This window comes from Xyrauchen texanus, chromosome 22 (genome assembly GCF_025860055.1).
Source record: "Xyrauchen texanus isolate HMW12.3.18 chromosome 22, RBS_HiC_50CHRs, whole genome shotgun sequence".
Classification (NCBI taxonomy): Eukaryota; Metazoa; Chordata; class Actinopteri; order Cypriniformes; family Catostomidae; genus Xyrauchen; species Xyrauchen texanus.
Window position 1 is genome coordinate 872418 of NC_068297.1, and position 7500 is coordinate 879917.

Sequence of the window (7500 nt, forward strand, 5' to 3'; positions counted from 1 at the left end):
CTCGCTCTTGGTGGGACGTGTGGTGAGTGACTCCAGCCAGGTCTCCTTAGCAACCACATTGGCCCGGTTGCTAGGGAGGGTAGAGTCACATGGGGTAACCTCCTCATGGTCACTATAATGTGGTTCTCGCTCTCGGTGGGGCGTGTGGTGAGTGACTCCAGCCAGGTCTCCTTAGCAACCAAATTGGCCCGGTTGCTAGGGAGGGTAGAGTTACATGGGGTAACCTCCTTGTGGTCGCTATAATGTGGTTCTCGCTCTCGGTGGGGCGTGTGGTGAGTGACTCCAGCCAGGTCTCCTCAGCAACCAAATTGGCCTGGTTGCTAGGGAGGGTAGAGTTACGTGGGGTAACCTCCTTGTGGTCGCTATAATGTGGTTCTCGCTCTCGGTGGGGCGTGTGGTGAGTGACTCCAGCCAGGTCTCCTTAGCAACCAAATTGGCCCGGTTGCTAGGGAGGGTAGCTCTCAGTGGGACGTGTGGTGTGTTGTGCATAGATTACCGTGGTGGATGGCGTGGGCCTTCACAAGCGCTACGTCTCCGTGTTAGCGTGGACACTCCCAGATCACCTGTCCTAATTCATAGGAAATAGTTTGCAAGGAGTAACTTTGATCTAATTTACGAGCCATGTGATAAGATACGCTGATTTACGGTCTCAGATGTGGAGGCATCTGAGATTCGTCCTCCGCCATCCGGATTGAGGCGAGTCGCTACGCCACCACAAGGCCAGAAAAAAAGAACATTTGGAGCATAACGCAGTGCTATGAACAAGCCCGAAATACACTTACGAACTTGTTTCGGGACTCTTATTTTAAAATGACAGAGACTTGGCTTCGTTACAATGCTCAATATTAAACTATAAACCAAATTAAGCTTTTATAGCCTCTATATTCACCAGATTAAGGACTTAAAATTTTTTTACTAACAGCAACTATCATTAACTAGATTGCTGACGATAACCGATCTATCAGGAAGTCTCGCAGACATGAGCGAAATTTAAGACGACGTTTATTTGATTTATATAAAACAGAAATGTGATGTCTCTCTTTGGCGTAAGCCCCGTCCGGCAGTCCGAAGAAGTTGTACTCGGAACCGTCACATCCCGCCGGAGATAGGAGGCAGGGGCGAGGACTACCCCCGTGCGGGACGGGACTAAACTGTGGTGCTGGGGTGGAGGAGGTTGCCGTATTAGCACACTGAAACAGCAATGTGATTGTGAGCGGACTTATAAAGCAACGGCTTACATGTGATTGGCATGTCACTGTATATCTAGTCAGCTCCATGTATACTTTCACTCTGCAATCAAAGAGCAAGTACACAGGTGTGTGACCATTCCTCGGGGCGCTCCACGTGGAAGGTGCGCTCAATGACACTGGTCCACTGCAGGCGGCGTATGATGAATGTGTTGGATTTGGGCCGCTCTGTCTTCATCAGCTGACATTCTGGACACATCCAGAGGAAGCCACACCGGAGACACACACACACAGAGATAAATGACTGTTAACATCATTCATCTTGATCTGGACACTCAGAAGGGAACAACGGCGGTCACACTGGAGCTGCTCCAATTCTCACTACACACACTCGTTACTGTCAAGCTCCAACAATGACATAAAAGAACCATGAAAGCACCATTTAAGTAGTCCATATGACTCGAGCATTTTAGTCAAAGCCACTTGCAGACATGCTAAAGCTTTGTGAATACAAAAGGCTGCGTTAAATAAGTAAATATATAGTGTTGATGCGCAGCGCGTTATGATATAGACGTAGCACGCGAATGCCGGTGATGCGCTCGAGGCTATTTTCTAGTTCTGTCCAGTTGACTGGCCCGGTTGCTAGGGAGGGTAGAGTCACATGGGGTAACCTCCTCGTGGTCGTGATTAGTGGTTCTCTCGATGGGGCGTGTGGTGAGTTGTGTGTGGATCGTGGAGAGTAGCATGAGTCTCCACATGCTGTGAGTCTCCGCGTGATAAGATGACGGTCCCAGAAGTGGAGGCATTATAAGAAATAATAATAAAGCAGTGAGATAATTGTGTTTTAAAATACGATTAAAGTCGTGAGGTGTCACCTGTGGTTTTGTTGTTTATGTTGACAAAAACCCTAAAACAAGAGCAGAACCATTTAGACCAGGGCTGGACTGGTAATCTGGCATACCGGGCATTTTCCCGGTGGGCCAATGCACTTTGGGGCCAATCAGGGGCGGACTGGCTATCTAAGCTAAAATGAGCCACCGCGTTACGCAGAACGGACCACAAAACGGTGCCGCGATCTGCAGAAAAGGACAGCGAACAACAACTTTTGGCTCCACCACCCCCTCCCCACACACCCCTAACAAGTTTTAGGCCAGTTGCTATGTCAAATCCCGGGCCGATTTCTCTTCCCAGTCCAGCCGTGCTTTAGACCCTCATGACTGTGTGAAGTTAGCGATGAGCGAAACTAAAATGTCTTTCAGGAAGTGTCTCAGCTGTTGGCCGCACATGGCTACCACTGGACCGACCAACAGTGTAGGGAAATGTTAAAAACACTAAAGTGACGACTGAACCGTCAAGGAAAAGTGGAAGTGGGTCGACCAAATTGACGCTAAATAAACCGGCGACCAAGGGATGGAGAGCGCGCTGGACTGGCGTTGATCCACGATGGAGGATGGGACGTTTTGTTACGCTAACTCTATACTCTGCTTGAAAGCTTCACTTCATTTAGTCGACTAGCTACTGGAAGCTTCTAAAACAACCAATTTAACTGTTACACTTGAGTAAAATCACCATGAACAACTGCTTTATGCAGCACAATGAGCTAGCAGCTAATGGCACTTTTCCGCTGCACATTACGGTTTGACTCACCTCAACTCGACTCGCTTTACTTTTCTGAGTTTGCGTTTCCACTGCAGTTTAGTGCCGCCTCAACGTGGGCGGGATTATAGGCTGATCGTCATAGTTACGCCACCTCTACTGCCGTGACATCATCTTAAACGCAACACAAACTGACCATAAACAATAACACGAGCGCTAGCTGTTAGCTGCTAGCTCATTGTGCTGCATAAACAGTTGTTCATGGTGATTTTACACACGTGTAACAGTTCAATTGGGCTGGTTGTTTAAGAAGCTTTTCAGTAGCTGCTCAACTAAATAAAGTGAAGCTTTCAAGCGGAGTACAGAGTTAGCGTAACAAAACGTCCCATCCTCCATCATGGACTCCAACAACGCCGTGACCGAGTCCAGGGCACTCTCCGTCCCATTGCTCGCCGGTCTAGAGAGCGTCCATTAGGTCAAACCACTTCTACGTTTCTTTGATGGTTCTGTCGTCACTTTTAAGTGTTTTTAACATTTCCCTGCACTGTTGGTCGGTCCGGTGGTAGCGTGTGCGTCCAACAGCTGAGACACTTCCTGAGAGACTGTTTCGTTTCGTTCGTTGCTACCGAGATGAACGTCTACACCTCGTTTATTGACCACGGTGTGGTTTTGCGCACAGCCATTTTTGATACCGAACAAATGATACTGCTATCGCTGGTGCTAACTTTCAAACTAGCGGGTTGATGTCGCGTGTCGGAAATCCAGTGACGCCGCTAGTGACGATTCTCCCTGACCAATCAGTGATCTGCAGGGTTATGATGTCACATTTGGCTCGCTTGGAACCTCAACCGAGATGCTACTAAAGAAAGTACCAGGTACCAGGTGCGATCCACAGAGGAAAACCCCCCAAAAAAAACGGGTCGGGTCGAGTCGTACCATGGAGTGGAAAAGCCCCATAACAGCTAGCGCTCATGGTATTGTTTATGGTTTAGTGTCATGTTTATGATGATGTCACGGCAGTTGAGGCGACGCAACTATGGCGATCAGCCTATAATTGTGCCGCCTCACCCACGTTGGGGCCATAGATTGTAAAAAAAGATGGCCGACGCCCCTTCGCTCTTTTCCATTGGTGAGAACTGAAGCCGCCAGTGTCCCGATATGGCGCTGACATCTTGGGACTTGAGTCTGCGCAGTTGCGATTTCTGGACCAGACCTGCGCAGTAGTGAGCAGGAAGTAAAGCAGCGAAATCAAGGCCCCGCCCTCACTCTCGCTGAATCAATCACAAGCACACGCCCCTGCACTTTTGACTTATGAAATAATTAATTATAGAAATTTAGATATTACATTTAAAGCTCCAATCTCCTCAGTCCTCCGAAGATCCCGAAAAAAAGTCAGTTGGTGCTTCAGTGACTACTTCGCTCAGAGAACCTGTCAATCACAGCTGTCAATCATGATGTCACAGCAGCGTTTTTATAGCCTCAAATAACTAAAAACAAACTTATTTTGAAAACAAACACTTGAAATGACATCAGCGTGATAGAAACGACAGTAAATGACAGAAACTATCTTTGGAAAAAAGATATGTGAAGTGTAATTTAATTGTTTAGTTGGTCTCACGTCCCGTTGAATAACATGGGGAGGCGGGGCTTATGACCTATACTAGGACCAGCCACCGGGGGGCGATCCAGACGTTTTGGCTTCAGTTGTGCGGCACGCTTGGTTGAGGCGGCACTAAACTGCAGTGGAAACGCAAGCTCAGAAAAGTAAAGCGAGTCGAGTTGAGGCGAGTCGAACCGTGACGTCCCGTGCCATTTTTCACACTCGTATGTATTCAAGGTGCACGGAAAGTGTTTTAGTACATTTTATTTGAGCGTTACACCACATGACATTTTTAAAGTCATTGAATAGTTTGTTGTTGTTGTTTTAATGGACTCGTCACGGACTCAGACTCGACTAAGGTGTACTCAAACCCAACACTGGAGCTCTCTTTTGTTTTTTACACTCTCATACAAAATATGAATGCACAAATGCATCCAACAACAACCAGGAGCACAATGTCATCAGCTGTTAAAAGCTCAAGCTCAGAGCAACCGAAATGAGCTGTGTCTGTGTTCTTTCCCCTCAAACATGCTCACTCGAAGAGGAAAAGTTCTGCATTCAGCGCGACGAAGCACAATCCCGCCTGAACATCCAGCAGCGATTCCGCCAGCCCGCAAACATATGCCGCAGAGACATCGTGCTGGAGACATGTGTCAGCGAGGAGACGACACAAACGGCCTGTCGAATAGATAAAGGACCCGGGTGAGACCACCACTGAGATCCAGCCGGGCTCATCGGCAGCCCAGAACGCCGCAACCAGCGCCGAGATAAATAATGAGGATCAGCCGCTTAATAACCGCTATATTTCACAAGTGTCAGGCAGGAAGCGTTCTCTTGAACAAACATTATGGCTGTCTAATTAGTCCGTTCAATCATTTCAACGGCTTATGCCGGGATGGGGGGGTGAAATTCTGCTGAGGTATGAAGCGAGATGATGGTCCAAGTATGTTGAATGTGTTCTGCGCGTCCCTCGAGGAAACCCAAAACTGTTGGGGGTCAATCGGAACCTCTCGTGGCGTAGAAACGTCCAGTCATGGCCAACATAAAGTACAGATTCGAGACATGGCTGATATTATCACTTGCTAATGTGAGCGGCATCATATATACATTGATGTGAAAAAGTATTCACCCCCTTCCATTTTTGTGCATTTTTCATCCTAAATTGATATAACATAAAACAATGTTTTAAATATATATTGTGGCCTGGCGGGAATCAGGCTAATTAACCCTCGAGAGGGATAAAGGCCGAAAGAAGATGAAGAGAGAGAGAGAGATTTACGGGCAGCTGTCCGACACCTGTGTGTTTGTGTCTGTCTTTTGGTTGAGTTTTATATTAAACTATGATTTATATTGTCAAGACGGTTCTCGCCTCCTCGACATATGTGGCGTAGTAGAGTCCTCGCCACTACCATCCACCCCAACGGAGCAGCCGCATCTGCCGGGGGACGGAGGAGACCGGCTGCCTGAGAGCGGAGGAGTGTGTGTGTGTGTGTGTGTGTGTGTGTGTGTGTGTGTGTGTGTGTGTGTGTGTGTGTGTGTGAGTGTGTGTGTGAGTGAGTGTGTGTGTGTGTGTGTGTGTGAGCGTGTGTGTGTGTATGAGTGTGTGTGTGAGTGAGTGTGTGTGTGTGTGAGTGTGTGTGTGTGTGAGTGCGTGTGTGTAAATGAGTGTGTGTGTGAGTGAGTGTGTGTGTGTATGTGTGTGTGTGTGTGTGAGTGAGTGTGTGTATATGAGTGTGTGTGTGTGTGAGTGTGTGTGTGTGTGTGTGTGTGAGTGTGTGTGTGTGTGTGAGTGCGTGTGTGTATATGAGTGTGTGTGTAAGTGAGTGTGTGTGTGTGTGTGTGTGAGTGAGTGAGTGTGTGTATGAGTCTGTGTGTGTGTGAGTGTGTGAGTGTGTGTATGAGTGTGTGTGTGAGTGAGTGTGTGTATGAGTGTGTGTGTTTGTGTGTGTATGAGTGTGTGTGTGTGTGAGTGAGTGAGTGTGTGTGTATGAGTGTGTGTGTGAGTGTGTGTATGAGTGTGTGAGTGAGTGTGTCTATGAGTGTGTGTATGTGTGAGAGTGTGTGTGTGTGTGTGTGTGAGAGTGAGTGTGTGTATGAGTCTGTGTGTGTGTGTGTGTGTGTGTGTGGAGTGAGTGTGTCTATGAGTGTGTGTATGTGTGAGTGTGTGTGTGTGTGTGTGTGTGAGTGAGTGTGTGTATGAGTCTGTGTGTGTGTGAGTGTGTGTGTGTGTGTGTATGAGTGTTTTGAGCACAGTTTTAAGTTGGGACATGCGTGTACTGTATATGTTACTCACATTTTGCTCAACGGCACGGTACGGTCAGGTGAAGTCTAGGTGAGATACTCACGTGCCACTGAGAAGTTATTTAACGGTGTCTGGAGTTCATCCACATCCTGCGGTCGCTCCTTATAGCCAAAATACCGTGGCCGCCACGTCTTTAGAGAGAGAGAGAGAGAGATCAGGCTTTATATAATATATACAGTGAAAACGAACATCTATGCAGCCAAAATGGCCACTTTCAGAAAGTTCCCATCATGCAACACGTGGAACTATTAGCATAATGCATAGTGAAAGAATGACATCAGAATGCATCTAATTTTAGTTTTAAGCTCAAAACGACAAGAGATGTGTTTCCAAAACAGCACAAAAGAGCCAACGGATAACAGACAAAAACCGCCGTCGTCTACGGCAACCAAAATCAATCTGTGCCGATGAACGAGCTGGACTCACTGCGCCAGATGTTGCGGAATTAAAGATGAAGAAAGAAACCTCGAAACAGCCGCGGAGTCTGCAGCATGTCAAAAACGACAGAGACAGTTTGACGAGTTATATCCAGGAACAGTGTCATTTATTGTTAATTACAAGAGTTGAATATTAACCCCATGCGGGGTCTGAGCAAGCTGTCCTTAATTGGTCCAGTTCCTCTGTCGCTAGCGTGGATCTGTCTCGGCAGACGTCTGTCGCGCTGATATTCATCGAGCTTTGCCTCATTTCGACTGTGACAGGCCAGAAAAGAAGTTTGGGCCCCCTAGCAAAGCTTCACATGCATCAATGAATTGCATCTTCCTCAAGAGAACGGCAGTTTCAAGTACTGTAGCATCACATCTTTGAGTTGAATA

The 7500-nt window shown here is 47.4% G+C and overlaps 1 protein-coding gene across 6 annotated transcripts in view; it reads right to left on the bottom strand.

Moving 5' to 3' along the window:
• Nucleotides 1-7500, bottom strand: part of LOC127662374 (apoptosis regulatory protein Siva-like) — a 66492-nt gene that overhangs the window by 12110 nt on the left and 46882 nt on the right. For 4 of the 6 annotated variants that reach the window (XR_007972876.1, XR_007972877.1, XR_007972878.1 and 1 more), the window contains exon 4: nt 6729-6816. The exons of the other annotated variants lie outside the window; for them this stretch is intronic. The gene's annotated coding sequence lies outside the window, so the exon portion shown is untranslated. The remainder of the gene's footprint in view (nt 1-6728; nt 6817-7500) is intronic. 6 annotated transcript variants of the gene reach the window in all.